The sequence below is a fragment of the Rhagoletis pomonella genome, unplaced genomic scaffold (assembly GCF_013731165.1).
Source record: "Rhagoletis pomonella isolate Grant_MI unplaced genomic scaffold, Rhpom_1.0 Rhpom_scaffold_00002, whole genome shotgun sequence".
NCBI classification, from domain to species: Eukaryota; Metazoa; Arthropoda; class Insecta; order Diptera; family Tephritidae; genus Rhagoletis; species Rhagoletis pomonella.
The window spans coordinates 8,005,156-8,026,962 of record NW_023458556.1 but is presented as its reverse complement, the minus strand read 5'-3'; the positions used below and the strand labels follow the sequence as shown (position 1 = coordinate 8,026,962).

At 34.5% G+C, this 21,807-nt stretch overlaps 1 protein-coding gene across 1 annotated transcript in view; it reads left to right on the top strand.

Annotated features, from left to right (window-relative positions):
• Positions 1-21,807, top strand: part of LOC118732987 (adenylate cyclase type 9) — a gene marked incomplete in the record, with an annotated part of 154,816 nt that overhangs the window by 971 nt on the left and 132,038 nt on the right.

The window sequence follows — 21,807 nt, the reverse complement described above, 5'->3', positions numbered from 1 at the left end:
AAAAACCTTTTCCACTGATTGAGCCACTTACACACACTCACAAACGCATCACAAGTCACTCACTTAGCCGCTCGTTTACTTACTTAAAATAGGTACGTACTTGTCGCTTGATGCTCGCGAATCTCCGGTTAAAGTTGAATATTTTTTTTTGTCACTTTTGTGTTGGACTTTATACGTTTTTGTTTTGTTTCTTTCTGGTTTTTAATACACATAAAAATTAGTTATGCATTAAAACTTTTGCAGGTATCTATGGAGTTATGTAGGTACATATGAATTGAATGTTTAACAAATTTCACAAGTAACTGACTACAATATTTTTTTTTACATTTAAGTATGCATATTAGTGCATCCAAGTAAATATGTATGTACGAGTAACTTTTCACTTAGGCATCTCTAATTTATGCTTTCAATATATTTTTTTTGATTGCCTTAATTTCAATAACACACACATAGTAATGTTTACTTTAGAACTCTAAAATTAAATATTTGTGTACATAGGTAAGCGTCTGCGGCCGGCAAGATTTGAGCTTCATACTTTTTCGAAGTCAGAAATCGCTGGCAAAACACGTTTTAAATTCTAAAAATGCCAACATCTTTTAACATTTAATAGTTTTTTTTTATTCTCTTTACACTTCTGCACTAAGACACTGTTTACACTTATGCAGATATTATACAATTTCATTTATTTTTATGTTTTATGTTTACTAGAATCATTTCACGTTCCATTCTACATAGTTTTCTCGTCAACGCCAAAACGCCGCCAAAGCGCCAACACAAAACCATCGCACACGCCGCACAAAACACAACTGAAAATCTGAACTGAGCGATTCGTGTTCGCCGCACTGCTGTCGCCAGCGATATGCTCCAGGTCAACCACGGGCCTATATGTGTGTGTGTGTGTGTGTGGGTGCGTTTGTTATGTTGGTTCGCATCGAAAACTCGAAATTCACAGGTTGTAAATACGTGCTGGCGTACCGCCCCCTTTGGCGCACTGCCGTTAGGCTACGGCATTTACCTACTAAGGTTTGCTCGTGGCATGCCAGCACAACATGTTCGCCATCGAACAAAACACAACATCGGCAACAGCAAGTGCATTTGGGAAAAGTTTTACCCAAGCGCTTGACTACCTTAACCCAGTATGGCATAGCTCAACCAATTTCCTCAGAAAAAGTAATTTATTTCTGCTTATGTAGCAACTGACTTTAAACAGAGACATGACAGAGATGCCTTCTGTTACTTATTAGCTTCCGGAATCTCCGGGTTCGAATCCCAACAGAGACAACATGTGAAAATGATAATAAATTTAATTTTTGTGCCTTGGAAATATTAAAAAGCATCTGTAAAGTGCAGGACGAAAGCGTATTCAAACGAAACATACTTACTTTGAAGTGCTTTAAGCCAAATGCATTTTAAAGTAGTTGAAATCAATCAAATGCATAGTCGGATAATGGACTGCTTCCTAGGACATCGCCATGTTAAAGTCAGCAGTTCGCTTCGAGGAAGAAAGTCAGATCTGTAATTAGTTGTGGTGGGTAAAAAACTGGTTGAACATCAATATTTACACTAGTTTCTTTCCGTACTGGGTTCTCATATACAAATAAATTCGCAGTCTATATGTTGCTAGTATTTTTGTGGCATCAACATGCTTCATTTATCTGTAGATACATATGTTGAGATACATTCGAATACCCCGTAATTCAAAATTAACTAACGCGGCAGTTTTAAATCACAACTTTGATTTTACCTTGGAATACTGGACTGAAAGTAATTGAACGATGAAAATTGTTTAATTCATTTTAGCCATATGTTAACCAAGATCCAGTATCTTATGAAAGAAATAAACAGTGAACGTAGGTAAGTTACAGGCAGCTTACATTTGAAGTCCCTCATAAGCAATACGTAGGCCGTGTTAATACTTCCACCGACTTTTACGTTTGGTGGTTTTGATTGGGTTCTTGATACATAGTTATTATTTAGGGGCAGGAAAATCGCATGACCAACTGCAATCATTATCCCTTGTGGCTTTACTTATAGTTTTGTCAAGGAAGAAATTGTGCGATTCTAAGGTATTTAGGTAGCTCCTTGAGATCGGTATCAGAACATAAATTTACAGGTTCCTCAAGAATATCTAAAATGGCAGTAACTAAAATGTACATCGGTACCTAAAAAACGCCCATGCAATCTGACAGATAAATTGTAGGAAATTTATAAAAAGCCACTTTGGACAAGCTTTTAACCCCTAACACTTTCGTCAGAAGCATTTGGGTTATTTCACAGCCGCCTTCACTTTGAATAATTCATTTTGTGTTTTATATGGTGTTACCCAAGGTCTCTTAAAATGGGAAAGTTTTTACTATGGGTGTTCATCTAAATGCTTAAATGCCTCGTAATCGCGTAATCGTTTTTTTCATACAAAATTATTAAATTTAAGAGGTTTACGTGTTTACAACGCATTTACGCGTTTAGGTGAATACCACTACGAATTTGTTTCACGCAACATGAGTAAATGAAATCGGGAAATAATCATTGACATAGAGTTTTTTAAAGGAATAGGTCGAACACTAACTTATAAATTAAAAGATCAACGTGAGCACTGCGTAAATTTTCGTTGAAAATCCTTCCTCTGATATTTTTAAATAATAAGCTGCACTAAGAACTTTTGGCTTAGCGCAGGCACTGGCACAACTATGCGCTGAAAATGTTCACCTTTCAGCAAAAGCTGGATCCATTTTTTTCCATTTGTTGAAAAAGTCGAATCCTAGTCCAAATGATTAACATGTGCTAAGAAGTAAGTAGTTTCTGGCAAACGGGCAAATTTTCCACGGAATTCAGTGAGCAGTCTCTAGTCACTAATAGTTACTTTTCGTGGTAAACATCGATTTTGGGACTATTTGGTATTCAGTCTCACGTCTCAAAATAAAAATCACTAATTTGTCAGCTAGCTCTCAGCAGGTCACAAAAAAAAAATATGGCGGAAAAGATGTAAGATTTCTATTTTATTAAAGAAAAAACCCGAAGATGAAGCGAGGAAATATTTGTTCAACAATAATTTCAAATCATCTCAAGTAATACATATACATATATATGTCGTCCTTTCCAATGGCCATTCATCTTTGCTTAGTTGTTGCTCATCTGTGAATATCTCTACAGTCACATCACTTCTTCATACATTTCTAATTCTCATCTGAATGACTTAACTTTTAAGTAGAACTGTGACAACAATAAAAAGCGGCAAATACGTACCTTTGCTCAATATGTATACACACTTATTTACATACATACATATGTAAATTCCTAAATACATGGAAATTTTGTATGAAGTTACATGCGGGAATTGTCACGCAACAGCGAGTAGGCGCAACAGCTGAACATATTTCTGACATGAATTCCCTTACAAGCTTATTATTGATTAATTATGTACATACATATGCTCTTGATTATGTACTTCTGTACATACAAATGTTTTCTCTGGAGGACAGTGGACATATGCATTTATTTTTTAGGTTTAGTTAGAAATTAGACAGCTGGCCTTGCTTGCTATGAAACAACAAATTGCCTTGTTGTTTAATTATTCACGTGCTAATAAGAACAATATTCGAATGCCAATACACATATATGTACATGCATATGTAGACAAAAAACGTATTTATGTATGTATGCACATATTCGGACACAAGCAAATGTTTGTAAATAATAGATTACTTAACTCTTAAAACCCATTGTGAAAATAAGAAAAAAAAAATCGAGACATATGTAGCTTTTCAGAAACAATAAAAAAGGATATGGATATGAAAGTACTAGAATCACTTTAACACAGACATGTACTAGGCGACTTTTGCAGATGCCTTTTAAGTTCGAAATACAAAAAGGTTGCGTATTTGAAATATCTAAGAGCTCCACTCGTAATTATGCAATTACTGTAATTAATATTTCATTTTCTTCTCAGCATATATCGACTTCATAAAGTTTAAAATTTTGCATTCTAAATCGTAAACTTCTTTCTTCTGCTCAAAGGCAATTTCATGGTAGAACGCACCTTCGAAAAAGACCTATACTTTTGTAAGCAGTCAAAGCAAGCGTGTAATCATTGAAAGGGTAAAGGGCCCTTACTAAAGACATCGAAAATTGTTAAGTAAAAAAGTTTATAAACATTTTGGGTTTCATCTGGGAAAGTATTATAAAGTGAAACACTAACGCACTTATTTGTAGATAGCAAAGCAAAAAGTAGTAGCTGAGACTGTACTTCTCAATGTTACGTGACCTGAAATGTCAATTGTATGTAGAATAGCAGAGATTCGCATATGTACGCACAAAACTATCTACAAATGGTTAAGTAACAAATGCTACAAGAGTATTTACTAATGCTCAGGTGTACCGTTATTAATGACAGTATTATAGTACAAAAGAATCAAAAGCTTAGAGAGTCAAGAATCACTTAATTGCCAGTTACATAAGTTGTATGTTAACTCAGTCATGCAAAAGAAAAGTAAGTTCGAGAGCATTTTTGGGATAAGGATAACGACCATCACTTTCAATAGAAATACATAAATGAATAAAAGCATTTTATATAAAGAAATCCTATTGAAAAGAAATACATATGTACATACTTATGTATCGGAAATGAAGAATTGTATGGGCTTACATAAATGCATTGCTCGCTTTATTTGCCACCGCTTCAATTGCTTCAATTATGCCAACGGCATTCTAGCAAAAAAAGCAAATGCAAAAGTTAGAAAATAAAATAACAGCTTGAGCAAAATAACAAGATGAAATATGAGGAAAATTCCAAAAATGATAGCTCTAATGACTTCCAAGCCTCAGCCCCATGTTACATCTTACAATGACCCAACAAATAGCTTCTATATGATTATAATCCTAGGAAGAAATTGAGAAGGTTAAAAGAAGTTGGATTTGAGGGAACCGGGAGAAATACTCGAATGACGAGGAATGTAAAGCCGCTACAGAAAAAGATTCAACCAACCGGGTCACAGGGATCGGTATATGTAATCGAAGAGGGAAGCAAGACGGTGTGATGTCTTGCCGCCTGACTATAGCGAGGTACGAATATAATTTACGCAGCTGAAAAACTTCAAAGCTGCTGGAGCTGACGGCCTGCTAGCCGAGCTATTGAAGGATGGCGGCGAGGAGCTGATAAGGTGCAACGCATGCCCGTCGACTGGAACTTAAGCATGTTCTGCCCAATACACAAAGAAGCAACACCGCCATATGCGCCAAATACTGCGAGATTAGCTTCCATTGCATAGGTTACAAGGTCCTATCGAGCGTGTTTTGTGAAAGACTGAAGCCCATCCTTAATGAACTGATTAGTTCTTATCAGTGTAGCTTTAGATCGGCAAATATACCTATTAACCAGGTATTCACAATACGCTTAATTTCTGAAAACTCCCTCGAGAATAGGATGGGCACTCCTGTGTTTGTAAAAAAGCACAAAATCAAAGATCTCAAAACGAGAAGGGACACCGAAATAAGCGTAGCGGTAGTTTAATGGAAGGAGAAATAAATTCGTTACTTAGAATAATTTCCTTTATTTTTAAAACATACTTAAAAATTCAATTTTTAATTTTACAATTTTTTTCTTTTTTGACCTTAAACCAGATGCGATGAGATAAAAAAAAAAAATGTTTAAACATATATTTTTACTTTTATTGCATCAAGAAGTCTATTTCCATGTTCGCAAGAGCCGAAGAACGGATTTTAATTATTTTTTAAGTACATTAGGTCAAAAAAGGCAAAAAATTCAAAAATTTTACTTTTCGTCAGCTTTTCCTTAAAGATAACACAGTGCGCCGTCAGAATGAGGAGCCACTACTCTGCGGTAGAAATACCAAATGGAATAGGGCTTGACTTCACTTGGTATTTCTAGTTAGCATCAATTAATACGAAAGGGGAATGTCTTTTGTGCTTTATTTGACTCGTCAAAGAATCGTTCGAAGTCGATTTTTCACGAGCCAAATGAATATACGCCTGATCTATTTCACTTTCTCTCCAACTCAATTACACTCAGGGGCGACCATTCACTGTAAGACAATATTTAGCTTAGCATTATTGTTTGATACATTGTTTTCATAATCTTTATGAAAGATGCACATCATTTTACTGTGAAAAATAGATAGAAAACGAAGTCACCGACCGAAAATCATATCGCGTTTCAATTAATTTGAGCTGACTGTTATTATACTTATCATCCCACCTTTAATTTGAAAGCCATTTGGCTCTACTACATACACACTCATACATATATACATACATGCACATTCAGCTAAATTATTTGATTACACTAGAGCCGCTTACGTTGATTGCGCTGTCCAAGAAGGACAACAAACTAGTCAAAAGCGAAAAGGTAGGTAATTGAAGCCGAGAGTGACAATGCGAACCCCCGGAGGCAAAATTTTCACTAAGTGGAATGAAATGGAATAATAATGAGCAATGAATAAGAGCTAAATAGTTGATAACATTTGTTGTTAATATGCGTAATATTTGTGTAGAATAATGCCACACCACAGCATTTGTTTACCTTTAAAATTGTCATTAGATTTAATGCTAAAGCGAACGGAAGCCCTGCCGGCAGCTTATCGTTTGTATATTGTGAGCATTTATAATCATTTGGCAAGCAAAGCAAGTCGAAAATCATTGATTTTATAATTGCAATTTTAACTGCAGCATCACAAGCTGAACCTACTTCACTTTGGATACGCCATCTGCGCAGTGATTGTGTGACAGCGTGGCGTTAATGTTGTTATTACACTAGCGCGGTTAGTATGTAGCTGTGGTTGTAGTTAATTCACAGATTACTGCCTCTTGCAAACTATGTGGATGTGCGCAAACATGGTGTAGAGTTTAATTTCCAAAGTTAATGAGCGGAAATTTATGACTTTATCACGTATATAATTTCAACTTCGCGGCAGCGGCTACTTCACGCTACTCATCAGGATTTTTAGATAGACATATATAGCAAACGTGGGAGAGGAAAAATGGCAGAATTGTATGCTGTGTAATTAAGCCTTTTTGGTAGCTTGGCACATCGTGTTTACTTAACCGCCTGCCGCCTGAAAGGAGTGGTCATGTGCCTGGTACGTATAGAAAACATTAAAAATGTAAAGGCTCATTTTTATTTGTACGAAAGCATAACAAAAATATGCTCAAAAATTTAAAAACGCCGTCAGCTTTTTAAAATATGTATGGATTTATTGTTGTGCATATTTTAGAAATATCTAGAGGAGCCACCAGGTCGTATACGTAATGTTAAATTTTCGCATCGACATATCATTAAAAAAAAAAAATCTTCTACAAGTGACAAGAAGAAGACTTTAATCTGCCCTGTTAGATAATATTTCCGTTGCACAATCCAAAAATCTTTATAAAAAAAAAACATATTCATAAATGTTGAACAATACAAGTAAAATAATGCGAATAAAGTTGAGAGCACATCCATGCAATGCAAAAATCGGCTTGTGCAAAAAGTCAATTTTGCAAATGCAAAGTTTACTACAAACTTTAATTAAATTTTGCTAAGTAAAGCTGTGAAAAGACATTTCCACTCGATGTGTGAGTTATCGCTGTGGTCACACTCGCTTCATCTTAGTTGTTGCGTTTATATATATATTTACGGAAGACGAATGCTGTTGGATAGCTGGCTCCACTGTTTTCCGTAATTGGGTTAGTTTATAATGACTTAAGTGCAGTGAAAGTGTGAACGGTTGTGTGGTTAAGTACACAAAGTGTTTGTTGAGCATTGATGCGCTTGAAATATTGCAAGCACTTTAAGTGAAGTGTTGTCGAAGAAAACTGATAAAATGAAGGCAATTAAAGTTTAAAATTAAAAAGTGGCAAATTGATTGGCTTTGTTTGTCAATGGGTTGGAGATTAGCCAGTAGAAGTTTTTAATTGGAAACGCGATAAATATTTACATACGTTTGTATGTTCCTTAGGCGAGGAAAGAGAGTGGATTAAGAGAGATTGGCAAGATGAGGCAAGTATATTTTAGCTTTCTACTTAATATGTTTGAAGTAATTAACAATGTGCCAGAGCACATGATGAAAAAAAATAAAGAGGGGTTTAATAGTGTTTGGTCCAGCTTCTCCTGCGATTTGTGGCGTGCGGCTTGATGTTTTCACACAAAGGGGAGGGACCTACACTTTTGCGCCGATTCCAAATGGCGAATGTATTTTTATCTGAAGCTGTTTTTCATGGCAGAAATACACTCGGAGACTTGTCATTGAAAAAATCCAGCAAAACCCCAACGAAAACCGAAAGAAATCTCCCGAATAGTGAAATGCATGGTATCCCGAAAATTCCTAAAAATCCTAAACGGTTCCGAAAATGTTCGAAAAATTCTGGCTAAGTTGCCTCATTTTGAATAAATGTACCTTAGCCTTTTTTGGGCACCACTTCTTCATTTCTATTTCTTCAGTGCATTTTTGCCCTCATGGTCATTACCTAATTCGCATACGTTTTCGCGCCACTTATGCTGCTGCTAAGAAATGCGCCACGGCGTATGAGCGACCTCGTGTTAAATTGCCCGTTGTTTTAATTAGAATGCCTTTACCAAGCGGCTGCACCAGAAATTTAAATCTGCAATAAGCACTAATTATTACTCAAATTAGGACCCCCATTCGACAACCAAAATTTTTTCGGCCAGTTCCAAAAAAAAAATAAAATTTTCCGAATCAGCTGTAAAACCTTCAATTTACAAAAACAATTCACAGAAATGCTGTTTTTCGTGTGCTCCTCCTCCCCCCGGCTCAAATAATCAGCGGCATTCAAGGCCACCACTGCCAATTGCTTACCTATGTAAGTATGTATGAATACCCTGCAGGGAAAGCTACTAGTTGTGAACTAGAATTCTACCAGTTTGCGTTTCAGCTCAACTAGGTCATGTTCTATCCTTTTTCAATGTTAGCGACTGGTATTTTTAACATTGCGATGTCCTACGAGATGTCAATTGTCAGGCTATGCATCAGCATCTACTAGTATAAATACTAGTAGCATCATACCAGTTGATGAGGTAGTCTGCCAATTCATGCCCCGTGAAAAGCATTAGTGTGCCTTTTTGCTCGCGAAGCTCCAGCAGTCACAATGGCAGACAGAGCAAAGCGCTCGCGTGGTAAGCCTGAGGTCCCAGGTTCAAATCCTGGCGCAGGGAAAATTTTTTTATTTTCTATTTTTTATTTTATTTTTATTTTTAATAAATTTATTTTTTTGTTTAGGCTGTTTATTGTAATTTTTAAATTTAATAAAAAAAAATATTTTTGTTTAATTTCTTTGTTTTTATAGCACAAGCATTTCTTCCTAAATGTTTTTTTGCAATGCAATTAGATTTTCAAATTTGTTATTTATTTATAAATTGAATAAATTATTTTTACTTACATTTATTTAACTTTAAAAATCTTAACCACCTCCAAGCGGCCTCGAACCTGCGATTTCAGAACCAGAACCAGTAGCCTTCACGTGACGCCACAGCCGACATTTGTAAGAAAAGCAATTAATTGCGTTTTATTTTTGGCTTTGGCAATTCAAAGGCAGATGTCGCTGATCGCCTAAGTTCTTCGAAATTGTCGAACTGGTAGGCACATACTAGTTAATGAACTAGTATTTTTTCTAACTGGTTTGGCTTTTCACTGCAGGGTAGTCACGTGTAGTCGATGGCGCTGGCGTCAATCGTTGTTGCTAAAGCATTGCGCTGCAGGACACGAACCAACCTAACTAGGTCAATGTGAAATTGTAATGAGCCGAAAATAAAGAGGAGCAGTGCAAAGTAATCAGGCAAGCAGTCAACAAACCAACGAACCAACAACGATTCAATGCCCTAACGTCAACAACAGTCGAGTGCCGCAGCAGCATAAAGAGCGTCAACTGCACATTATGCACCAGAGTATACCACAACAGCAGTCACCCACTCTAAGGCGCCTTCAAATGCCTTTGTTTGTGCAATGAACTCAAATCGGGTAGCATGACCCAACCACGCACACACAACTCATTTGCCTTTAATTTTTTGTTTTTGCGTTGCTTTTGTTGCATGCCGATGGTGTTGACGATGCTGCGGTTTACACTTGATTCAACAAATCAACCGCAAATTAAGCTCAGAAAAATCAAGCATAAAAAATGCTGCGCCATTAAATTTATTCATTGCTCATTTTATTGTGCGGCACGTGGCATTATATGTAATTGCTTTATGCCAAAGCGGAGCGCCTTAAATAAAAATCAACGGGAATAATTTGAAAACTCATTGAGGCTTTTTCTTAATCCTCTGTTGTGATAAAATCGCTTCAGAAGGTACTTGCAAGCGCTTATGGAGTAAAAGATTTCGCGTAAAACTACACAGAGCAATGTTTTTTGCTTCAAAAATTTTGTTTTGCTTTGTCAAGTTTAAATTTTCTGCACTTTCACGGAATTTCTACAAATAGGTATTAGGCGCTAGGTACTCTGATCTAAAGTATTGCGACACTTTAAAAATGCAAAATACTGCCACTAAAGTACTATGGCATTTAGTAGATGTATTAATCAATTGAAACCATATATTCAACTCACCTCAATTTGCCTCACATTAACTAACCTCAACACACCTAACCTAAACTCCCCTCGCCCGAACTCACCTCAATCACCTCAACTGACCTCACGTTTACTCACTTCGCCTCACTTCACCTCAACTCAACTCTCCCCAAATCTGATCATTTGAATTCACCTTAGCCCAGCGAAGCAAAACATAAATAAATTGAATTTCCAAAATGCCCGAAATGGTCCCTAAAATCCCGAAATGGTCCCGAAAATCAAGAACTAGTCCCAAAGTTATTAGATGGCCCCGAAATACCAAAGTAGCCCCAAAAATGGAAAATCTCGAGATAGTCTCGAGAATCCAGAAGTTGCCGCAAAGATCCAAAATAGTCCCGAAAATCTCGAAATCCTTTTTGGTATTTACTACAACATAAATACTTAAATACGCTTGTAATTAGTAATTATGTACTTAGTAAATACAATTTTGACCATTACTGGTTAGACCATCATAAAAAGTCATCTACTTGTATACTTACGCCGGTTTCAGCAGCGGAAATGAGCTTTTTCCATTTGTCAGTTTTCACATTAAATTCAAGTAAATAAAATAATTTTTCACTTAAAACAGAGAAGGTGTCGTCGGCGGGCCTTTGACGGTTTTCCGACGGCTTGCTTAAGTAGTTTTAATTAAAAGAGCTTATGTAGATGAGTTGTCTATTTCACTAACTACGTATATCTTAGTACACAGATAGTTTACGTTTTATACAAAATTACTATAGCTAAATTAAAATTTCGTAATTTTTGATATATAACTTTGGTCGAGGAAAATGTGTTTTTAACTAAACAAATTTTTTGACCGATAACTTAAGTTCCGGTTTCAGTTTTTGACCCACTTCAAAAAGGAGGAGGTTATCATTTCTTCGGATTATTTATTTATTTTTTCTTTATGTATTAATTATTTTTCTAGAGGAAGGGTGGTAGCTCAGAGGTGACCTCGTACTAATTTGGTTTAGATCCATAAGTTTTGATTTACTTATTATTTATAAAATACTTATTATTTAAAAGTTAATTATTATTTATAAAATTTATAAATTTTTCGGTTACAAAATATTCGGTAAATAGCACAAACTATTGTCACATTGTTATGTTAAACTAGTTGAAAAACAACTTTGGCTTTTCAGTAAGCAAACACTACTACAGCTTCAGACGTTTTTAGGTCAATTCAAATTTAATAATTAAATATAAATTTCGTTGAAATAATTTGAAGAGGGACTACCTTCTCAGGTGCATGTAGGTATGTATGTACATACATATGTATGTAAATTTGTCTGATCTTTTCCGCCGCATTATCTTCGTGGGAAAGTAATTACATCGATTGCAATTTTATTAATTTTTGCAGTTGTTTATTTAGTGCAAAAGAGCGTTTGTTTTCAATGGATTTAAAAACTGTCATAATCACCGATTAATTCACTTTTTGCAGTTATACAAGTAAAAAGTATGTAAGCCGACTAAAAGTAGGCAATACCTATGTAAGTAAAAAAAAAAATATGGTGCCCATATTGATTTATTGTAAAAATTTAATATTTTCGAGTTTTTCCAAAATTAATTACGTCAGTATTACATTCATTAATCATTTAACAACAACTGCATATGCTGCAGCTACACATATGGATTTTGTTGACAGGTGTTACATGCCGCATTTTCCATAAATAAGTAAGTCACTACACGATTCAGCGGAATTCGCAGCTTTTTATGGTTGTGAAGAATAAATTCAATTGATTAAGTTAAATAAATTAAATTAAAATTGAAAATGCGCGTGGAAATGTTTAAATAAGTAAGTAGTCAGTAGTCGGCAATGCGGTCGACGACAATCAAAATAATTGTAAATATTTTAAGAACAGTGATACATTTGCGCTTTAACGGCAATACGCCATAAAAAGAAGTGCGTAGCAATAAAAATAGCAAATAAATAAAGCGAAAAATTAATTGAAAATGTATGTAGTGAGGCTCCTAAATATTTTTGGTCTGTGGGAAATGTGTGCTTTGTTTAGAGTAGAAGTAAGTAGCTATTATATAATTAAATTAATTAATTAATGAGTGATATGATGGTACATGTGGTAGTGAATAAAACGGCGGCATTGCCAACGCTTTTCCCAAATACTCATTACGAACTTATTTTTAAATTTTAATGTAAATATGTTTGTATTGCTAGACATTTGGGAGCTATTGTCAACGCAGGGTCGTTCAGTTTTTTGCCCAATCATATTGAAAAAATATTTTTGCAAATAGTTACAAATGATTAAAATTCTTTTAAACTGCTTTCAGAATAGTAGATTTCCTAATAAATAGTTCATGTTAAAAATTTTTAAAAGTCAAACGATGAAATAAGATCCAAAGTCTAAAATTTAATGTGTTCCCTAATAGTTTAAGGGAAATTAATAATTTTGAGTCTCCATTTACTCGATAGGCAAATGTTGAGGTTTTATACTCAAAATACCTATCAACTTCCAGATGCAGCTTTTTCGATTAAAACAAATTTTTCACAATAGTTAGAGAAGGCAGCCAATCTGCTGCAGGAAAGCACGCCTCAACGCAACACTGTTTCCACTGACATTCAGCCAGCACTAAAAGAGACAGGATATAAGAAATTTAAATTGGGATCTGCTAGGAAAAAGTTGCACTCAACTCAAACTCAAACTCAACGCCATATTTTTTCCGATGTTTTATATTGAATAAAATGAAATGGCTTATGATACAATAGAATTTAACCAAATACCTATAAACACTAGAATCAGGAGTAAGGGTTGCCAACTTAGATTTTCCGACAAACCACACAATTTTCCCCCAGTCTTATATTTAACTAGTAAACATATGTATGATATGGTTAACCAATTGCTGACGACCTCCGATATGCACTCTTTCGTCTAGACTATAAAGCATTGAAACGTTTTAGCTACGGTTTTGCGTCACTAAAAAACACACAGATTTGCTAGTGCTTCAGATCAGACGATCCTTAGAAATTATTTATTCTGACTTGGACAACACCTTAAATGCAGCCGCTCACAACTTCTATATAAATATGTGCATACTAGTACAAGCACATTTCTTATTCAAGATATTTATTTGACTAAAACGCTTGCAGCCTTAATATTACGCAATGAAATTTGCCATTTTTGGCAATCAACCACCTTCGTGTGCTGAAAAAGTACCAAACATGCATACATACTAGGGATGTGCGATTATTCAATTCGAAAAAGCTCACTAATCGAAACCTGAATAACTAATTAATCAAAGAACAATAATTTTTGACTAATCAAAGTGGTTAATTTCTTAACTAATTACATTTTAATTGATCAGAATCCAATTAATTTTATTAGTCGTAAAACTGATTAATCATAACCTGATTAATCAGAGACCTTAGTTGCTTCTTTTACATAGGAAAAAATGTATACACATAAATACATACATATACTACATATGTATATATATTTCTTCATTTCAATGAGCAACCATAATAAGATACTCGTTTGGTACTCTATTTTTAACCAACTTCAAAAAAAGGAGGGGGTTATCAATTCGTCAAAATATTTTTTTTTTTTATGTATGCCGCATAACTTTGGACCACGTTAGCCGATTTCTATAGTTACTTATAGTTTCTATAGTTACTATAGTTATAGTACTTCGATGTTTGTTTCCTTTCTTGGCTATAAATTAAAGGAAAATTATAAGGCGTCTGAAAGGCAAGTTTCAGGGAAAAATCATACATGTACTAATTTAAAATTTCATTTAGTGCGTCTGTTCCTGGCTTGGGCTTGCCGTTGATAGCTAACTTATGAAATTGCCTATTTATGAAGTCCCACATTGCAGAGCAAGGCTCAGCGTGGGCGATGTTAAAAACATTGTATGCTTAAAAGCATAGTATATCCACAGCTTTAATATTTAATTTTGTATTGTATTTTTATTCAGCAAAAGCTTCTTAAAACTTATAACGGGTGATTTTTTTGAGGTTAGGATTTTCATGCATTAGTATTTGACAGATCACGTGGGATTTCAGACATGGTGTCAAAGAGAAAGATGCTCAGTATGCTTTGAAATTTCATCATGAATAGACTTACTAACGAGCAACGCTTGCAAATCATTGAATTTTATTACCAAAATCAGTGTTCGGTTCGAAATGTGTTTCGCGCTTTACGTCCGATTTATGGTCTACATAATCGACCAAGTGAGCAAACAATTAATGCGATTGTGACCAAGTTTCGCACTCAGTTTACTTTATTGGACATTAAACCAACCACACGAATGCGTACAGTGCGTACAGAAGAGAATATTGCGTCTGTTTCTGAGAGTGTTGCTGAAGACCGTGAAATGTCGATTCGTCGCCGTTCGCAGCAATTGGGTTTGTGTTATTCGACCACATGGAAGATTTTACGCAAAGATCTTGGTGTAAAACCGTATAAAATACAGCTCGTGCAAGAACTGAAGCCGAACGATCTGCCACAACGTCGAATTTTCAGTGAATGGGCCCTAGAAAAGTTGGCAGAAAATCCGCTTTTTTATCGACAAATTTTGTTCAGCGATGAGGCTCATTTCTGGTTGAATGGCTTCGTAAATAAGCAAAATTGCCGCATTTGGAGTGAAGAGCAACCAGAAGCCGTTCAAGAACTGCCCATGCATCCCGAAAAATGCACTGTTTGGTGTGGTTTGTACGCTGGTGGAATCATTGGACCGTATTTTTTCAAAGATGCTGTTGGACGCAACGTTACGGTGAATGGCGATCGCTATCGTTCGATGCTAACAAACTTTTTGTTGCCAAAAATGGAAGAACTGAACTTGGTTGACATGTGGTTTCAACAAGATGGCGCTACATGCCACACAGCTCGCGATTCTATGGCCATTTTGAGGGAAAACTTCGGAGAACAATTCATCTCAAGAAATGGACCGGTAAGTTGGCCACCAAGATCATGCGATTTGACGCCTTTAGACTATTTTTTGTGGGGCTACGTCAAGTCTAAAGTCTACAGAAATAAGCCAGCAACTATTCCAGCTTTGGAAGACAACATTTCCGAAGAAATTCGGGCTATTCCGGCCGAAATGCTCGAAAAAGTTGCCCAAAATTGGACTTTCCGAATGGACTACCTAAGACGCAGCCGCGGTCAACATTTAAATGAAATTATCTTCAAAAAGTAAATGTCATGGACCAATCTAACGTTTCAAATAAAGAACCGATGAGATTTTGCAAATTTTATGCGTTTTTTTTAAAAAAAAAGTTATCAAGCTCTTAAAAAATCACCCGTTACGTCTCACAGTAGCCAACCAGTAGTTTCGCAGTGACACTCGGTACATAAAAATGTGATGAAATATTAAACTGACGGTAATTTAGTATATTGTACGAAAGTATTCGTCTGTTGTACGAAAATATTCGTCTGTTGTACGAATTAAAAAAAAACAATGTCTGCATTTGTTCTATGTACGAAAGTATTAAGTAAATTGTACGAATACAGAATTGAAGATTTCGTAAATTTTAATACCATACGTAAATATTACGAATGCCTTCGTACAATGTACAAAGATTCGTACAGAGATTTGTTATTAGTAATTTATAAATGTGTTTCGTAAAATAAACGTAAGATTTCGTAAATTGTACTGAAAAAAGGCTTTACGAAAGTCCTTGCGTTATGTTTACGAATGGTTCGTAAAATCTTGTTTCGTTGTGAAAAATGTGTTCGTATTATGAACGAAAGCTTCGTACATTGTACAAAAACCAAGACTACGAAAGTTTTTCGTAGCACTTTTACGAAATTTTATTTTCAGTGCATGATGAAGTAACCGGTACTTTTAAATTCTTATATGATAATTGAAGTCGGTTTGGTTTTTTGCTTAAAAATTACTTGCTGCTAATAAGAAAAATATGCTGTTATATTATAAAAAAAATAGTATTTGCTTTTAAAGCCAACTCGAAAGATATGAGTAAATGTAATAAAATTTCAATCAATTTTTTTTGAGTACACATCAAGGTACATTGAACAGGTAGTATCAGTAGAGCAGCTGATTTGATTTATTTTCAAATTATTTGGTCTCGAAAATGTCAAATATTTTTAATTTTTTCTCACAAAAATTCTGAATTGTTAAAATCCATTTGCATGTGAAACCTTTTTCCATACAAAACAAGCGGTTGAATAGCAGCTTTTGGAACGTTCGCCCAACTCAGCAGCACAACCGCTGATTACTGGCCTTTGTAAAGGATGGATCAATACTTCGAGAAGCAAACAAATTTACTAGGAAAGAAAGTTGCATCAATTTTTATTTTTTCCAATTTCAATTTTTTATTTTTTATAATTTTTTGTATTTCACATGGCACGCTTTGATTTAGAAGAAAAAATTCAGAACAGTTTTTGACACTTTCGATACCAGAAGCAACAACAAAATACACGCAAATGTTGTTTTTGCTCTACTGATACTACCTGTTTAATGTGCCTATGTACACATTAATTACTCAGAATCTGATTAATCTCGTGTTCTGATTAATAAGGATTATGATTAACTAAAAAATTAGTTACATACATAGTTATGCAAATACACATAGGTACATATTGAATGTAGCAAATATCGCGAGCATGTATGTATGTATGTATATATGTATACACAATTCTCTCGAAATTTGCCTTCGTCTGAAACTATATATGTGGCTATATTTTGTTGCGATAGCCAAATCAGCGACTTAAGGATTTATGCTCAATGAAGCTATCAAAGAAATTTTCGCTAGAATAAATGCATTGCATGAATTAAAAGAACAGTTATTTATACATACATACACGAAGAAACTAAAACGGGGCGGAGCTGCAAAGAAACCGCCACAGCATTTGGCACTGCCAGCCTTCTTTATACATACCTGAAAATATTTTATAGATTTTAAATAGTCAATATTAGGTTCGCCGAGGATATATGTATTAACAAAATTGAGTGGCTCACTTGTCTTTAAACACTTTATTACTTTAGAGCAGTGATATCTTTTTTAGTTATACATTTGAAGTTTAATTTATGACAACTAAGCAACAACATCACAAGCAGGCGAGAATAAACGTGCTCTGGATCGTTCATATCGAGTATTACATGTTGGTATATTATTTGTGCATCACATATGTACATACATACACTCAACATCAGCAGAAGTGAAGTGAAGGAAAGCGAAGCACAGACGCGTGACTTTGCGTTGGGTCACCGGGTCGTATGATTAATTTGTGTAAATGTTCGCGTCGCGTCTCTCAGCTACATATTCGCTGCGTGCAATGAATCGTTGGATTTTATGCTTCATTGGTTGTCTTAAGACATTATTTCTATATATTTTTTCCCTTTGTGCTGCTTCGCTTTATTGTTGGCATTTTTAATTACTGCAGGCTACAGGCACTGAATTTAAATTTAAATTTCGATTAATGGTCAACAACCTTAGCAATTTTTAGTTTTGCGTTTTTTTTTTGGTTATAGTATATATCATAAATTTTTAACGATCAAATTCTGTCTGATGCGTTGGACTGCAACTACCTAGAAATTAATTTATCTTTTATTCGCTTGTATGTTTAGAAATATTTGTAATTAGTCGCCAATTTATTATGTAGTTAAAAAAATTACTACCAACGAGACCTTCAAGGAACCATTTTTGACATTTTTTGGGGCAATGGGACTTCCGTATTCAAGATTATATTATGGAGGACACCCGGTTTCAAGCAGCCATCCAAAAAAAAATAGATGCCCAATAAAGGCAATGGCCTATAGTAATAGTCGTAAGTTAAAACCCATTCTTGTTACAATAAAATTTTAAATTTAGAATAGATTTTAAAGTTATGCCAATAATAGACATCTTAGAAACAGGCTTTTGTTAAGATGAGAGAGAACAGAGGCATCCATATGAAGAGAAAAAATTTAATCGGCATTATAAAGAAATATGAGTACTTTTATAAGTCCGCTGCAGGATTGCGGATATAGCCAGCCGGAATTTCGTGGGTTCGAATTCCACTGTGAGGAACATTTTTTTTTTAAATATTTTTTTTTTGTTCTTTTAAATATAATTAAAATTTTTTATCGTCGCCTGGGTAAAAGATTGTCGTAAGCGACGTTATGTACTTATAATTGACGACTTTTGAATTAAAATTTAACTCCAAAAAATTTGGTTTACCTAAAATAATTCTGTGAAATGCCATAAACAAAAAATAATAAAATACAATTTAATAAAACCAAATAAAATAACATTTGTAATATGAATTATTATCAAAAAATATTTGTAAAATTTATAAAGCTTTAGATAATTGGCATTAAATAAATAAACCACCTCCCAAAATTTTCCGTCCTGTGCCAGTGCTCTGAGAGCACCTACACCCTGAAAAAAAAAATCAGCAAACAAAATTTTTCTCTCAACACATGATTTGAAATATGAAGAAATATATTTAGCTGGCATTTTTCTGGGTGTAGTGTTAATCCAGGGCTGTGTACTTTGCTATCCTACTACGACGTTTTTTGATTCGCAACAAAGAACTCCTAACCTAATTGCCCTCCTCCCTTTAGTTTTTCCAATTTTTTTTTTTTTTTTTTGGTAAGTATTGCTTGTTTTATTTATTTGGTGGTGCTTAAGTGGTTCTTTGTCATTTTACTACTCTGAGTGACTTTTACATGGTTTTTTTTCTTTTTTACGCTATTTTCAACCTCTGCCATGCCACATTATATATTTTCTACTCACTTTAAGCGTTTTATTGCTATTACTTGTATGTTTTTTTTTGCAAGAAAAGTTTTTGAGCGTGTGTTGCCTACACATTTGTTCAGTTGTTAAATTGAGTAATTGTTGAGCGAAACAATGAAAATAACACAAATACAGCGAATGTAAAGGGGAGCTACATATGTATTTGTGTATACATACACATTTGTTGGTGTATATATGTGCGTAAGTATTTTTGTAGCTAGGAGAATGTAATGTGTGACATCGTTATTGAATTTACCGCCTTTGCTTTTTTCGCTTACAACATTTGACTTTTAGTGGAGTTCAGCTTTTCGATAGAAAAACCAAATTGATTTAAAGCGATTAAGTACTTATTTCATAAAAATTGTATGGGCGGTTTGCAGCAGAGTTTGAGGAAAAAGACACAATAATATAGTGTATAAAGCCATGTGCACTTTTAGCTTGATTTTTGATTAACGATTTTTATTGTTACTTTTGTTAAAATCATAAATTTTATTCATGGCCTAAAATAGCATAAAATCAATAGAATGCCTCTGCGACCACCACATAATCGTTCATCCAACGAACAGTCAGCCAGTCTCGTCAGCGCTCATCGTATTCAACGTTTATATTTATTTGTAAACATGTCCTCAAAAAAAAAGTGAATAAACTGCAGCAATAAATAGAAGAAATAAAATAATAATGTGCCGAGCTGACATTCCACTATTCACTATGGCATTACACTGTAACCCCAGCTAGTCAGTTCGTTGCAATCGACAGAGTAATTTTGTTTATTGAAAACTTTTACAATTTATCTGCTTGAACTTTTTTTATTTGATCAAATTAGTTTTCTCTGCCATATGACATTTTGCGATATTCGTCCTTGTGAAGTCATCAGCGTATTGCATGCAATTTGCGAGTGCAAGTGTGCTTATGTCAAGTGTGTTCTACTATAAGTGAAAATGAAAGTAAATACAATGCATATATTTAATTTAAAAGTTATTTGTTTTTATCTTACAACACAAAATAAAAAATGAAAGCTATATCGATCTCAGTTCTTTTTTTGGTTTGCATATCGTGGCTGAGTTGTTTCTAATTTGTCATATTTACTCTCCCTGTGTTTCTCTCTTTATTGACATGATGAAGGTTACACATCAAATAATAATCAAAGAAATATGAAGGCAGTGTAATAACAAAAAATAGTTATGTATCCTTGCTCAACCGCCAAGCCACTGTCCGACGAAATATACCCTTTACAAAGATCTGGAACTGCATAGTTGTTAAAATTTAAATTTTCCACTTAGATGCATAAATGGTTTATATAAAAAATTTAACCAACTGCATTGATAAGACAAACGTGTTCGTATAATGGCTGTGAATATTGCAATTAGCGAAGTGACAGGTTGGTAAAAGTTTGTTGCAATTAAGTGGTTGCTGTAAAGACAAAAAAAGTTGGGAAGATAAAAAGTTTTAAAAGCCAAGAATGTATCAGTTGAGTTGCTAGGTTTCGAAATACGCCAACTACAGCTGCTAACACAAAATGCCAGGTAATGCATATGTACTAGGGATGCTAATTTTTCGGCTTTTTCAGATCCCGCGAATTTCGGATATTCATTACTTTTCACCAACTTGAATCGAAAAAATTGCTTCTATATTGTTTGAGAAGCTCTCCTACCATGAAATAAATAAATTAATGGGTTTGAAACCTACTTTTTTATTTAAAGTGGCGTTTTTATTTTTACTCTCTGACCGCAGGATTTATTTTGTAGGACTTTCTAATTTCAAAGAAATGTGTAGTTCCAAAAATTATTAAAAAAATTCAGCGCAATATAGAATAAAAATATGGGTAACAAATTTCTTTAGAATTTAAAAAATTTAAATTCACGAATAGGTAATTTTTAAGCTGACAAAGTTAGAAGAACAAAATTCGAGGATGTTATCGAGTTTATATGAGCCCTTAACATATAATTTTTTTCAAAAACAAATACTTCGAAATTTCAAGGATAAAATTGTCAAATTACATTTTCAATATTTACCAGCCCTTCTAGCCCACACTGGTCAAGAAAAGAGTTACTATTACTGCCATCAGGGCAAATTACAAATGCTGCCAAGAAACCCTGGATTTTCGAGACCTTAAAAAGTCCAGGATCCCGGGATTAACATTCCTAATATGTATGTACATATGTAAGTACTACAACTGCTGCAACTGGAATGTTTATCCGCTCTGACGATATTTATTCATTTAATCATTTTACGCTGAGATAATAATGTTATTTTTACTACATATTATATCGTCGGTCCCTACGAAGAGTAGCACATTTCACTATTCGCGTGGAAGACTAGCACATTTCACTATTAGCGTGGAAGACTAGCACATTTCATTATTCGCGTCGAAAAGTAGCACATTTCAGATTTTTGCGTGGAAGAGTAGCACATTTCGTTATTTGCGTGGAAGACTAGTACATTTCAGATTTTTGCGTGGAAGACTAGCACATTTCAGATTTTTGCGTGGAAGAGTAGCACATTTCAGATTTTTGCGTGGAAGACTAGCACATTTCGTTATTTGCGTGGAAGACTAGCACATTTCAGATTTT